This window comes from Bombus affinis, chromosome 10 (assembly GCF_024516045.1).
Source record: "Bombus affinis isolate iyBomAffi1 chromosome 10, iyBomAffi1.2, whole genome shotgun sequence".
Lineage (NCBI taxonomy): Eukaryota > Metazoa > Arthropoda > Insecta > Hymenoptera > Apidae > Bombus > Bombus affinis.
In genome coordinates, this window is record NC_066353.1 from 7,964,758 (window position 1) to 7,980,393 (window position 15,636).

Here is a 15,636-nt window from a genome sequence, read left to right on the forward strand (position 1 = left end):
CCTTATGATATGTCTCTTCAAGATGCAAATTCGTTTCCATCCAGATTTTCCTAAGACTCGTCATATCATTTACGAAGGCTTATATATACTTGCCGATAAAAAACTAGCGAACAGCCTGTGCATCGAGTGGAAAGTTTATTTTGTTCGCTGGATAAAATCGCGTATACATACGTAGAATAACATGACATCTACTTTGAAAATTCGCAAGTAATTTCCATGTATATTGCGTGCATATTCGTGGTGCTCTTTGCCTCAGGAGTTCTCCATTTTTATACCGTTTTTAATGTTTGCGTTATAAGTAATAAGGATAGTGGTCTACTATTTTTCTTAAGAGATTTTACGTCGTTAATTTTTTTTTTAATTAAGAAAATATGTCACGTATTTCTACAGTTTCACGTTTTACGTCCCAGATTTGCATACATTCACGCAAGCATACATGTACTTTTTCTCCCTCTCGGATGACATTTACGTATATTAGGTGTACAGATGAGTTCTTTCCAACAATCAAACTTTCATTTTACGCAAAAATCGAAAAAAAATTCATTTCTACGCCTAATGCTTAATTTTTCTCATTTCATTTCGTTCATTCTCTTCGTTTCACGTAAATATTTTAATATTATATTGCACGAGGAATACGTTTCCGGGTTATAGAGTAATTTTGAAGTGTGTTTCAAGTTGTACGATCGTTGTTGCTTTTATAATAGTTACGATTTCTACAATCTTTTATATTTTTAAGCAAATAGAAATGTAAAAATTATATATCTACTATCAAGAACGAAAAAAACATCTTGTCACGCTAATGTTAAAAAATAATATTAATCGATTTTGCTAAATGATCGGTAAATTGCTCGAAAATCACACGCGTTTTGGATTTGTTACTAATTCCAAAATTCAATTTCACGGAACAAGTAATTCATCTGTGTAACGTTTAGCGCAGATAGTAGGTCAACGAAACGCATACATCAGACTGAAATTTCCTACTTGTCGATTTTCATTCGAACAAGATTGCGTGGCGTTCTCGACTTGTTCCCAGAGCTTGATATTTCACGGTTAATTTATGCAGATAATTTAATGGAAAATTCATGTTCGGTAATTTATTAGCTTCCGTTGCGGATAGGAGATTTGAGAAACCAGGTATCGATCTTCACGATAAAATAGTTAAACGAAGACAGAAGTTCATTACGAAAGCAGCGACGGGTACTGATTTATCACGAAATCGCAGAATATGATCAGTGAAGCTGATTTTTTCTTTTTTTTTTTTTTTTATTCATTTTACTAACCTCTCTAAAATTAAGGTAAAAGAGGAAAATCTCCGATTAAATGCTATTAAATGGTAACTTTGTTTCGTTAATTATTACTCGATTTTATACTTAAATTTTTAGTTCATAATATAATTAGGTGTATAAAAAGTTGCAGTAAATTAATGACGTTAAGAAAAGAACGTTTTCGTATTAAATTGCTGTATTGTCATCGTATCGTTATTGTATAGAAATTCAAACTTTTCTCAACAGACATCATTAACAGCTCCAAACACGCTCGTTAAAATTCCTTGCTGCCCGTACAAATTGTACAAATTAACTGCTGCAGCCATTCGCAGACTTTTCTAAATACAGCCACCTAATGCATCGTGGGAAACAACGTTCTCACAACAGTTTGAAAAAAAAATATGGCACGTTTTACGAAAAGGATCGTCGCAGAAGTTTAATTTTCATGATTAACAGTACATCGACAGAATCACCGTTACTCGAGAACGAAACAAATTCGAGCGTATTCCAGCGTTGATTTTCACCGAGCTAGAATTCAGGGTGTAACTGGCTGCCATCGGCGAAACGATGTATCCGAAATACATATCTCATATCTGCGCGCCACTAATAGGCGGATTATTAAGATGAATTCTCGCGTCAATTTGCTGAACGCCCTGGATGCAGCATCGCTCCAGGCAATTTGCCTCCGCCTATCTTTGAGAGTTTAACTTCCCTCGATTCTCTTTCCCCGACAAATACCCGTCTGATTAAGTCAATTAGCGCGCCACACCATACCGAAATCGTGCTTCTGTCTTCCTGTCATTCGTGACTGGAAATCCTAAATTCCATCTGCAATTAATCCCGCTGGAAAAACTATTCGCCTCAACTGAGTGAATTTCGCGCGAACCGATATCGTTTTTTGAAGATTTTCACAGCCGATTAGATGGCATTGGATGGATAGGACAGTGCAACAAGAAGAGTCGCCTTTTGCGGAAACCAGGCTGATAAGGATTGGAATCTCTTTGAGAAAACGATGTCTTTGTTGCGATGAAGATTCGCGCGATTCTTCGTTCGTGGAATTTGTGATATCGCGCGAGCATGCGGAGGATGGGACAGAAGTTTGTGATTGGTATGTTGGCTTTGGAACTTCGTAAAGGAAGTCTCATAAACGAATTGGTTGCGACGATCGAATTAAAAATACTTTATTACTTTCTTGTTAAGAAGATGGAAGCGCGACTTATTTTACGAAATTACTCTATTTATGTACACTAGCACCTGTACATAGTTTGGACGCTAGTTTTGTACAGTAACGATACTTGAGTTTTATTAAATTATATTAACAAGGTATTAATTTTAATCTTATCGATTCGTAATGTATACACGAATATCGTGTAGATGATTATAGTTAGAGAAACTTAATAACAGAAATACGAAATGAAGATATAATTACACTCGGGGCGAAATAAAAAGAAAGCGAAATGAAGCATCGTTCATCAAATGTAATCCACCCTTGTCCTTTTATCTGTGTTTCACAAAAACAAACGCAATCTCTCAAAAAGCATCGTTACATCAGAATTAGAAAAAAAAAAGAAAAGAAAAGGCAATATAAAATCCATTTCCATCGATAGGCAGTAATAACATTAAAAAGACGAGAGGAACATTGTCAAACACGTTCCCAATTCTTCGTGCTCTCACCGATTTTTTGATATTATTCATAGCCTTTCATCTTTGTTGTCGTTTCATCGAATTAATTTCCGTCGTGCAGCGATGAAAAAATTGAGGTACACGGTATAACGTTTACACAGAATGAAGAACAGGCACTGAAGGAAGGCTGAGGAATTAATTATGCTGCGAGGCCCTTCCGCAGCGATTACTCTTTCCAGCAGGGTAAAACCACCCCGACTCGGCCGTAACAATTCGACGGTTTTCTTCTCTCGATTGATTCGTGACCCACTTTCGCTCGACCGTAATTCTTAATGCGCGGCTTTCCACGATTTATTGCTAACCAGAGGCGATGGGATGGTAGAGGAGCATCGAGAGGGTGGTGAAAAAAGAGGAGACGGATGCGGGTACGCCTGCAATATCCGGATTTCTCGGTCGAATTCGACCGAGTATTTCATGCGAGAGGAAGATAGCGATTGTTGATCGATGTGCTCGTATGTTCATGAAAATGTAGTTTCAAAATGTGGTCGAATTGGTTGTAGAATTATGCCAATGTGCAAAGGCAGACTTGTAAACGGATATTACATTATTGGAAACAGCTTCGCTCTTCTTTTCTCACGCTGTTTCTTTTTATAGTGTTGGTTTATTTTTTAGTTAGAGCGCAAACATCGAAATAAAGTGCGATAGTGATGTAAAAATAAAAGTACTTTTATAAAACGAAGATTAAATGTCAATATTGTAGCAATGGCGCGAAGGTGAGTAGATAAATGATTGCTGTCAAAATTTATTTCAATTTTCATACGGCCAATATTTAATTAGAGGTGCCATCTTTTTCGTTTTATTTTCTACGTTACTTCAGGAAACAGTATCACAGTTGGTTTAGTGTTAAACGTACAATTAGAGTTTACTGTAGTACATCGGTACATTCCGCTTTAGTTGCACTGCGCGATCTGTTTAATGACGTGGAGTAAAAAGTGTATGTACTATTCTAGGAAATGAGATAACCTGAGATCGAATTGCGAACGAGGAAAAGTAACTTTCACGCTGTAAACTAATTTCTTTTCTAAAACTTTGTCTTAAACGTATTTTAAAGATTATTTATTAGAATAATTTATAGATACATATCCAATGAATTAAAAAATTCTTTCCGAATATGTCTAAATAGAAAAGTTTTATCAAGTATTAATAGTAGAAATACATTTTTTGTTTCAAGTTATCGCCAAGCAAATATAATTGCGAGGCAATTTTATATTTATATTAACGATATAAATACGAGAGGAAAATCGTTTACGAATTTATGAAATGCATTTACTATCTTCCAAAGGATATTAAAGCACCGCTGCGCCGTGTGGCAAGCCAGATTATTATAATTTACCTAACAAGTATGGTAATAAGTAACATTTACCTAGGTATCTAGTAATTAAACATCAAAAGAGCGTAATGACCAGATACCTCATATATCCAACATTAGCCACAAACAATATTAAACCAGTGCACGGTGGTCTATGTATAGATTACTATATCTATAGGAATACCACGGAACCATGGTAATAAGTAATACTTATGTGTGTATCTAGGCGTTTAGTAATTATAAATCAAATGGGTATAGCAACTACATTTCTCGAATCTGTTACACAAGTGATATAATATTAAAACGGATGTATTAAAATTTATGTTGTTGCAGCATTGCTGATATTTGTTTTATGCGTTCAGCCAAATAATACAGTAACTATTTTTAAACTTTTGTAGATATTTTACATAGTACTAAATTATCGTAATTTGTATTATTATGATCTATGCAATAAGGAAGAAAAATAACGCAACAAGCTAAAACTTCGTGTTAATCTTAGTATTTTATAATCAAAATTTCATAAAAACATTTTTGGAGAGATGTCCCATTTTTCTTGTATTTCATAAAAGCATCGATTTTCTAAAATATTTCATTCTTCCAATATTTCATAGAAAAATTTATGACCGAATTTTTCGTATATGTGTCACTAAAGCTTCATGATATTTTCAATATGTCCACTGCAGATCCTTGTACTAAATATTAATAAATAACTTTCACGGTAGATTTATTGCGAAACTCTACGTACGCGCTTTGTATTAATCATTATAAAATCTTCTACAAAAATTTCGTGATTTCCAATTCTTCAGACATATTCGAGTACTGTTACAAAAATATATCTATGTCGATACATTTAGAACATCGTAGATAATTTAGTAGTTCTTCTATCGATTCGTGATCCTTTAAATTGTTCTTTACAGTAGGTTTTGATAATCAGCATGACATATATGTATTTAAGTAAATTTATAAAAATCAGCGAGACCTATCTTTGCGTAAATAAAATTTGAAACAGCGATTTCTCGTGCCGTTTCAATTCGCTGCATATAGTAACGATCGATAGTAACATCGACAGATAACAATTTCGTTGGAGCATCTAATAATTAAAAGTCAAAAGAGCTTAATGACCCAAACAATTCAACAGAAAGGGCTGATGGAATCGCGACTCTTCTGATCGTGAATTGTGATTCGCAGTAAATATGCCGGATGCAGCGGTAAAATAAATTCGCCTCTCGCACGGCGCGTGCAATTTAAAATTTACGAGGGACAGACGTTGGCGGGGAACGCGTTAACTTTTAACGGTACGGCAATCCATACGGTGGATAACTAAATGGCCAACGTGCTACGTGACTATCTATCCGCGGCAGTGAGTGTTTGGATAGACGTACAAGCTCTCGTGAAATTTATTTGCGATTTAAAATGACTGATTCGCGAAATGTTAACAAGGACAATAAATCCTCGCTTAATTATCCGATGTTCTCAATTTCTTTGTTAAAATTTCATCGAAAAGGAGTATATGTATGTATAAATATCGCAAGTTTTACACAGCACGATTTCAATCATGTGCTATTTCAATATTTATATCATATTATTCGTTGTTTAGTGATTTTCAAATAATATTCTATATCTCTTCTATGCATCTAATCAAATTTCTTAAAATCAAATATAGTATTCTTTATATCGGATGTCAGGTAATAAACAAGCTTCCTAAAAGTCATCGTTTAGCGATGTAAATTTTAGTAAATTGAAATAAGAAACGTAATAGATCTAGATAGAATGGCAAAGAAAACCATATGCAAGATATGTGTATAGCTTTTATTGCATTTATTTAACAAATAATTTATGTGTAGAATATTTTTTAGTTCTGACAACATGATCGATTCCTGCCAATAGGCATACGTATGAGTCATATCTTTTCGTTAGAATAATCTTTAGCATTTTATGTGCGTTATCATTTTATCAGTCACTTCACTAAAAAACTGGTAAATTATCGATTCAATATCGATTAATTTGTTTTATATATTTGAAAGTATCGAGAAAAGCAGTACTTGATTTATTTCAAATTTATTTATTTTTTTTAATTTGGATGAAATAATATATTTTGTATTATTCGTTTCATTATCGAATTGTTGATGTGTAATATTGGTCGGAATTGTTTCGAAATTTCTTTATTTGCACTCTACAAGCGATTGATTACATATCGGGTTTGAAAAGGTTGATTCAAATTCAAATTCTTTGTGATAAAAAAAATATGAAACTGTGGCTTTTGTGAAATTTTTCTCTTGTTTCATGCTCTGCTGACTATGCTAGCATGAATTTTAAGATAAACACTATACGAAACCGCGGATTCATCTTTACTATTTGTTCAGTAAATATCGCGAACATGCTTTAGTTGGTTATTTTACTTTTTAAACTTTCAGCTTACTCTTTTAGACGAAAAAGATAAAAAATGAAATTACGTAGTCATAAAGCTTTATCCTATTAATGAATGAAAAAGTTTATCTCAGACTTTCAACGAACAAATATTTTCCTCTTTGCACTTATTAGCAAACTAATAAGGAAAGAAGAATTTTAAGGTAAGAGGCTTCTTAAAATAAGAAAATTAATCTTAATAAAAGAGCTATTGTCTTATTTAAAAGAAATATTTGAAGTAAAACATATCAACGACACGAGATATTACTAGTTTCTTAATATCGTGAAACAGGTGCCTGACATGTACTTCGTGTACAAACGGTTTAAATTTGTCATTACTCTTCGATCGAACGCTCTTGTTTTGCAACGCTGTACCTCATCGGCATTCGAATGTGGTTGCAATCACTCGTCAGTGATCTGTAAACTGAGCGATCCTGGATTTAACAAATGCGATCGTTAACTATTACTATTCCTGTGAGACAACGACATATCCCTCTATAGAATTTACGGGCTCTTCGTTACGATATTTAGTCGCTTCTCTAATAACAAACTGAACTTTATTACAACACGTGCAGTCATAATTTACTGAATTACCAGAAAATCTTTCCACCTTAACGATTCGAATAAACAATTGTGGAATTTTTTGGAAAAAGAGTTCCATAAAGCAAAATGATGAATCGAGTGAATTGTATGAAAAATTTTACTTACGGTTATTTAATATGAAGTACGTTCGAATTGATAATTATCATGATCGTTAAAAAGCTTTGCTTTTTTATGAGTCACGATAAATTTTTATTTTCCATAGTCTTCAGAAAGCTCGCTAATTGTTAGAAATTTCCAGATAATCGAAAAATTCCAAACGATCCGACGTGCATTTTTACACGTTTGACGTTTAATATTAAAATTTTGCTGCTTGAGAAACGTGCGAGGTGGTGCAATATGTCGGTATACAGTTTAAACGACAGAAAATTTAAAGCAATTGCAGCTATAGTTCGACCGAGCTGCGTAAAATCTTCTACAAGTATCGTTAACTGGACTCTGGAGTTTAAACTACCCAGAGCCAGAAGCAACTTTGCCTTTAATCTTCGATCCGACCGGATATCGAGAGTGACATTTAAATACATTCTGTTTTCATGAAATGAAACTTGATTAGAAACTAACAGAACTGCGCGAAGCCTCGAGGGACGACGATTTCCCGTTTTTCTCGTTCACCATTTCCGTGGAAAGTCAGCTGCGTGGTCGTGCCACGGGGATCGTGCCACTTTTTGGAAAGTTTTCCGCATAAATCATAATGGGTTATTCAAATGTCTCCGCGCGATAAACGCTTCGACGAAGCTTGATTTCCGTTGGCGCCCATTTGCAAATTCCACGCTAAACCCAGAGTCACTGTTATTCCACGGAGAAGATTGGAATTTGCAATCGTACGCTATTATCGTTGCGATATTGATTCCCGAAAGGAAGTTACGACGTTGTAAACATCTTCGAAATCGGGGCCGATGTGAAAATTGAAATCGAAGCGCGCTGTAAAGCACAGGAATCATCTAATGTATACGTTCGTAGCTCACTCGATTTAGCTCTCTTGTTTCTCTACGAATAATTTTGTAAAAATGTTTTCCCGTTTGCGAGCTATCGGATTTCTCGTGTAATTAATTCTTTTTCTATGATTTCACAGCTGCTCCACAATTTTGATGGACATTAGAGAATCGAGAAAATGAGATTTTCCATCTTCCATCGAAACATGAAGCGAGCATTTTCAAATATATTGCAAGTGGATGCTCTTATGTATATTTTTAATCAATTTAAATTTAGCTCAATTCTTTTAATTTTAATCACGTAATAATTGAATTTCAAGATTTTAAAATAATTTACTATATTCGTAATATCAGTTCGCTTTATAACATGTCATAATACAATTTATTTATTTTTAATTATAAAGCTATCAGAGTATGTGTAAAAGTACAAATTTTATTATTGATCGAATAATTGATCAGTCAAACTAATGACTATGATTTTGTTTCCAACAGTGATTCTTTTAAAAAATTACTATTCAAACAATTACAAGAATTACCATGCTACGGCAACGCTATGACGAAATGATATAAAAACATGTACACGAAGCCTATCAATTGCTAGGAATACAACAAAAAATAAAAAAAAAAAAAAAAAATGCCCAAATACGGGCAAAAATAAAATTTCAATATCGATAACGATCGACTGATCAAATTAAATTTCATGGCTATGATTTCACTTCCATTCAATTCAATGAAACAAAAATTCCACGATTTACAATAGAATCAATTTTCTCTATTTTTTTTTCTACCTTTCTCTCTCTTGCTCTCTCTCTCTCTCTCTTTAAGTTCCATCGACGTTAATGGTCTCTCATACATAAAAGCATCGAAGCTGCTCGTCGCGGCCGATGGCAATAAAGCTGGATGTCGTCTTGGCATGGCGCGAGTTTACAAATTTATCGGTGGACTTAAATCGTGGAAACGCGCTGCCTCGTCTCGTGTCGCCCATTAAATTCACGGAGGAACGACAGAACAAAAGTTTAACGAGTTCGAGAGGCCATCGGTTATCGGCCGATAGATCGAGGAGTTGCACAGGATGGTCGGGGGTTGTTTTCTCTGTAGCGTGACCAGCAATAGCTACACCCAATGACGCCACGCTGTGGACGTACAAAACGCGTTACTGGGCTACGGTGTAAGAAATCGATAAAGCCCCCAATCCCACTCGCCTTCTAACCCCTTTCCGACCACTTTCCAAGCTCCAACGGTCCGGAGAAGCTTATCCTTAACCGCGCCCTCCCTCGGATCACTCGATTGCTTTCGAAAATACTTGATTTCTGTTGCTTCCACTCGCTCCCGCCATCGTTCATTCAATACGAGGTCGAGGGAAATGTGTGCGTCGAGGAAATAAAGAACGGTGACGGAGCACGCTTACACAAAGGGTGAGCACTGAGCAATCGCTTAGAAACAATTTGCACGGAACCGAGGTTGGATCATGGCCAAGGAAACGATTAATGTAAATGATTAGGGTGGCCTAGGTTCAGGCTAATTTTAGTCACATACCACTAGACCAGCTATGAACGTTTGTAGTCTAATAATACCGACGATATTCATTGGACTACCTTTGATATTGTATGATATAACTGGAGATATTAGGCTTCCCATGTAATGTATTTTAGAAACGAGTAAAGGGGAAGAACGTACGGATCTACATTAAACATTAAGTATAAAGTGCGAGATTTCGAATGTTTTCATAAATTAGAAACTTATTGTTATTTTCTTCCGGATACAAGACACTAAAATTGTTAAAAGTTTTCTGATACCATTTTTTAAAACTTCGTGCAAGTTCTATACCTTGTAGCACATACGAACAGGATTAATTTAAAAAATATAATTGCAAATAAACAGCACATATACGATATAAAAGTATAAGTACAAACAAAAAAAAAAAAAAAAGTAATTGTATATCGTTAAGAACGCGGAATAAATATCTGGAACTCGAAAACACAAATCTTGGATCTTCCACGTAAATTCTATACATGTTCCGAAAGACGTGTTCAGGCTCTTCTGTGTCTCTACGATCGTTTCCAACATTAGGAGAAAATCTTGGCCGTTGAATCGCATGTTGAATGTAAATCGTATAACGGGGAAGCAGGCGTGTTAAATCGTACGTGCGTGCATCCGAGTTGTAAATTCGAGATTGAAAATTTAAGGCACGGCTTAGAATTTAGGTGAACTTTCGATCGACACGAGAAGGGCCAGGGTTGAATGAAGACTAATGGATCCCATCGATCTTTCTTTTTTCCCCTCCCTCTTGACTTTCCTACTCTTTCCTTTCCCGCCTCGCCACCTCTCGCGACACACTTCTGAAAAGAACGAACTCGAAACCTGATTGCCGCGCTTTTCGCTTAATTGGAATTGTTTGCAACAATGATGTAATCGAGTATCCAATCGCGCGGAGATTGCTTGCAACGAAAGGAAGAGCAGAGAAGTTGGACGAGGTGCGAACGAATTTTTTTCGCTTGTCTTGTTAGCGTCGCTCCGGACGACGCGATTGCCCGTGAAGTTTCTCGCGTTTCACCGACCGGGAAATCATTTTCACGTTTCCCATTCGTCCGTACTCGGAAATAGAGATAAAAAAAATGGGATGTTCAAAGCGTAAAAGTGGATGCACGATGATCCAGCAGAACCGATATTGTATTAAGTTAACTGCGATAATTTGATGATGAACGAATCTACGCGATTTTTTACAATCTTTCGCCTAACTTGTTCGAGCGATTAAAAGACGATTAAAAGATTCTATATGAAGATTATAGGAGAAGGTTTGATACTTTTGTTCAGTCTAAAATTAACCAAGTTAAAGTATACTCGTCAAATCTTCAAAATTGATTTTCTCGAAAACGAAATGAAGGAGCGCTGTACCAAACCTTTTTCTCACTTCTTCACGTAGAATCACCCCCTGGCCGGTTGTCGATTTCAACGATTTCCGCCCCACCCTGTACATAATAACAAGAAAAAAACTTTCCCACGTTCTAACATCTTGTAGCCGTCTACGGTTATTTAAAATTTCGATTTATAAATCCGCGAGGCATCTATCGTTAACATTGAAAATATTCTAACGTAAAGAACTACCTAAGGTATATAACTCAATTTATCCACATTTTCACGGAAGAGTTTTGACTTTTTAATCGCACGGTTTCAGTTTCTAAGAGCTGGTCCACATTGCTTTAAAGTTCATTTGAAGTGATACGTATTTAACGACCATTTCCTTTCACACGAATCAAGAAGAAATGTAGGTTGATTGTGTCCTTCAGTCTGCTTCTCAGAAAATTCACATTCGTTATATTTTCCTTTAAGCTTGATGCAAGAGATACGTATAAGCTTTTATACCAATAACTATGTACTTAACGGATGTTTGGAAATTTATGAAAAATAGTAAAAACGTAATTACTATGTTATATATTTAACATACAATACGTTAGCAATCACTTGTTTAATATATTTCAATTATTTGTTCAATTATAATTTCAAATAACTTCTCATAACGTTTAATTTATTTCTACGGCTAACGAGTTCAAAGTTTAGTTATATTTGTACTAGGAACATTAATTATCTATATTTTCTATTACTACGACCGTACAGTAATTATTCATACGTCATAATGGTTTGCAATTTAACGATATCTTTCATAAATCAATTACGATAATAGAATTTGTGCCTAATGGCACTATCATTAATATTACTGATGTATTACTAATTTATAATATCCATTAGTGTAAACGTTCAATTACTACAATTATTATATTATTGTATTATTTAGCAAAATGTACTATTACGTATAAATTTACAGAAATTTTACTTTGTTCACATTCTTCTCATCGTTAGGACGGTAATCTTTGAAATAATATTCACCTTTATCGTCGGTTGAATACCAAAGCCATTCGATCGTACAAGGTATAAAGCACGACCCGGGCATCTCTCACGAAAATCCCTTTTGCAAAAGTATCATTCCTCAAATTCGTGACCTAAATCCCTCAAGTGGCGTAAAAAATACAATTAGATACGCTAACCACTTGAAGCGGCCTCTGGTAACATATTAATCCTCGGTCGTAAATCAGTGCAACGTGGCAAGGAGACGAATCCTGCAGATAAGACGAGCGTAACGAAAGATTTATAGCCTCTGTAAGACCGTTTGTTCAACTATGAACCCTGGAGCACGTGTGTCGGGACACGCGGTACCCCGCGATCCACCGCGCGAAGATGAAACCGCGGGCAAAGAGAAAGAAAAAAAGGAGTACATAAAGTTTAGCCAACGAGAAGAAAACGGGGTTCCTGACTTAATTTCCTTCCTGTTTTCCGTAGAAATAAATCTCCGGTGATAAATCCGTGGTAATAAATTGCGCGGGAAAAATAGTGTCACGTGCCGTCCGAGCCAAGTATATCACGTCCTCGCTTACGAGCCGTGCACCTGTGTTCATACATGCCACGTATATATAGGGTGTACCTGTGACCGGTCGATTCGATCGCCTTGCCATTTGCATGGGTAAAACTGTTTTCAGATAAAATCTAGCTGGACCGGTGTGTGCTGTCTCTGCGTAAAATCTCGTCGCGACCGGATCTTGTTTCTGCAACGAGGCGGGTTCTCGGTGAAGTTATTACTGCGCGCCGTGTTTCATCCTGTTTCTTTTTTCGTAGAAGGAGGATTGTTGCAGACGAATCGTTTTGCGAATTGTAGTTTAATCATGGTTTGTCGTGGTATTGTAGTCGACAGTGGCAAGTTTTTGCTTGGTAGTTTTCGGCGGTGTCAGGGTTTGTGACAATTTGTGGAATTTAGAGATTCGATTTAATTCTTAGAATCGTACATAGAATAAAAAGCGTACGAAGGAAAGGGATATCTTATCCCAGCTGCCAATAATGTTAGTTTAAACAATAGTCGTTATTAATTCAAGACTCGAGACGTTTATGCGATTCTAAATACCCAAATGAGAAAGATAAAAATTAAGGGCATCTATTAATATGAAATATTTTGATAGATATAATATTAGAGTTCATTGCTATTTGAACATTGTTAGCTTCATTTAGATACCATTACTATTCGCCTGTGGATTAATTGAACTACCATGTGTAAGGAAACAACGGAATACAAGATAGTTTCAATGTGATTTGAAAAACGATTATTTCCTGTTGGATTTAGCTTTTGTACGTGATATCGAAGATTTGAAACAGAATAGAATTGGCTAATACCGTAAGATAAAAGAGGCTATATTTAAGATTAAAGATACCGTTCTCTATTACGAGATACGGCAAGGAAATGTTCTATATGTTAACACAATATGCCATACTATTACTATACAGTGTTTTTAAAATTGTATTTTCCAAATTAATAATTCTCCTATTATATTTGATATTAAAAACGTTATTAATGGAAAAAAATAAAAAATTTCAAGTCATATACTTTTTCTGTAATTTTTTCAAAATAATTTATACATCATTTCAAATTGTTTAAATTCCTCGATGTTATGATCAACTTTATCTTACGAAATATTGGCGATACAGCGATTATTTTCCGGAATAATGTTAGAACCTTAGGGAATTTACAGAAAAAAATTAAATACAGAAGAAACTTGTTCGACCCACATCTTTGTGTAAGAACTTTCCTTCGACTTTGTGGTTAGTGCGTCTTATCGAACCACTTCGATCTTACTAACATCAAAATTCTCGTTCTATTTCTATAATAAAGTCCACCAGCATGTGGAACTTCGATAAAGTATTCTAGTAAATTAGATAAAACTTTCGAACTACAGCAGAACGTGTCTTATCGCAAGTATCTGCTTTTCAGAAATTACGATGATCCTAGAAAAATATCTCGCTTTCTTTCAAGAGAATACCTATTAATAGTTTTTATCGTGTTTGATCAAAGATAAAAGTATTGAATCTTTTACTGAAAATATTCTATGGCGATCTGTACATTTGGTACAAAACTTTTCATATCAAATACGCGTGTCCTAGATCGTTAGTTCGTAGCATATTGTTACTTCTATCCTGCGTATTTACAAGAAAATATGCAGAAATAAAATGGACCTCGTAATAAAGATTCTTTTGTTCTGTTGGAAACTTCAATCAAGACCTTGTTGACCGTTCCTTTTCCTTTATTTCACGTTTTTACGAAATGGTCATTCCCGCTGTATTCGCTTCTGTCCTTTGTCCGCTCGCTCAATACTCTTTGCTTGATTTATTACGTTCAAACTCGTGTATTCTAATCATTCAGAAGACCGTAGCAACTGTAACGTTTCAATTTCGTTGAAACTTTATTCATACATAAAAAAGGAAAAAATATTTGGCTACCTTAAAGGTTTGTGCAGTTACTTTGCTAACGCAAATATTTTATTCTATATTATAATTGAAATAACACGCGCAAGAGAAAACGTTAAATAAAAGAGATAGGATGTTATGAATGTCAGAATGGGAAACGTCATAACGCATGTTACATTTTCATATTTCATCAGTTACTTACAAGTTTCGTACGTTAATATACGTGGACGTCATTATGTAATTTCAGTTGATAGATTCATTTCATGTTTAGATTGTATCGTCGATTGATCAAGGGTACCTATGTATGTATATTTTATACATAAATATTATATAATAGTTGGCGTTTTAAAAAATTGTAAAACTTATTTAATATTCATAGAAGAATTTTTATTTCATCGTTATCCAGCAACTCATCTCCTATAGTAATATCATAAAGTATTCGCACAGAGCTAATAAAGTTGCATAAAGGATTTTGCATCCCATTGCTTAACCACCCTTTTTCCTCTTGCGTTACATCTTTTGAAATTCAAATCACAGAAAAATTTGTTCCAACAACCTTAACGAAGTTCTCTGAAAGAATGTACGCTTTGCTTCATACTTATCAGCGTTTCTCTCGTGAATCATCGTACTGACACGAAATTAGCCGAGACTGAATCAGAGGCATCGCGGAATCAAAGTGATATCTAGAATTCGCAACACATCCCTGTATGTCAGGAATTTGCTCGGAATCCGTGGCATCGGGCGAAGCTGCTATGATTCGAGTGTCGAGAACACGAAATTCGAACCCTCCAACCATTTTGACACACAATGTGGCTCCCCTGCAGTAGCAGCAGCCTATCGCGAGGTAACATTTTATAGGAAGAATTATCGGCAAATTCTGGAATCCGCAAAATTTCGTCCATCGTGCTCCGCAAAATTCTGATATTTCTCGTGGAATTTTTCGCCTCAAAGGTACAGTTACATCGCAGAATATACGTGAAGATTGGCTTCGTTTTGCTTTCCTGGTGGAACGGTGTAAGCGGAGGCGAAAAATTGTGTTGTAAAAACGAGGTTCTGCTTTGTAATCTAATTTATGAGATTGGAAAAGTAACTTGGCTTTGGAATAAATTGCAAGGTTCAAAAGTGAATGATTAGAAAAGGTTTGATTTTACTCTGA

General features: G+C 35.2%; 1 protein-coding gene across 2 annotated transcripts in view; it reads right to left on the reverse strand.

Moving 5' to 3' along the window:
• LOC126921154 (neural-cadherin-like) overlaps nt 1-15,636 on the reverse strand; it is a 103,211-nt gene that overhangs the window by 18,819 nt on the left and 68,756 nt on the right. The gene's annotated exons all lie outside the window — the stretch shown is intronic.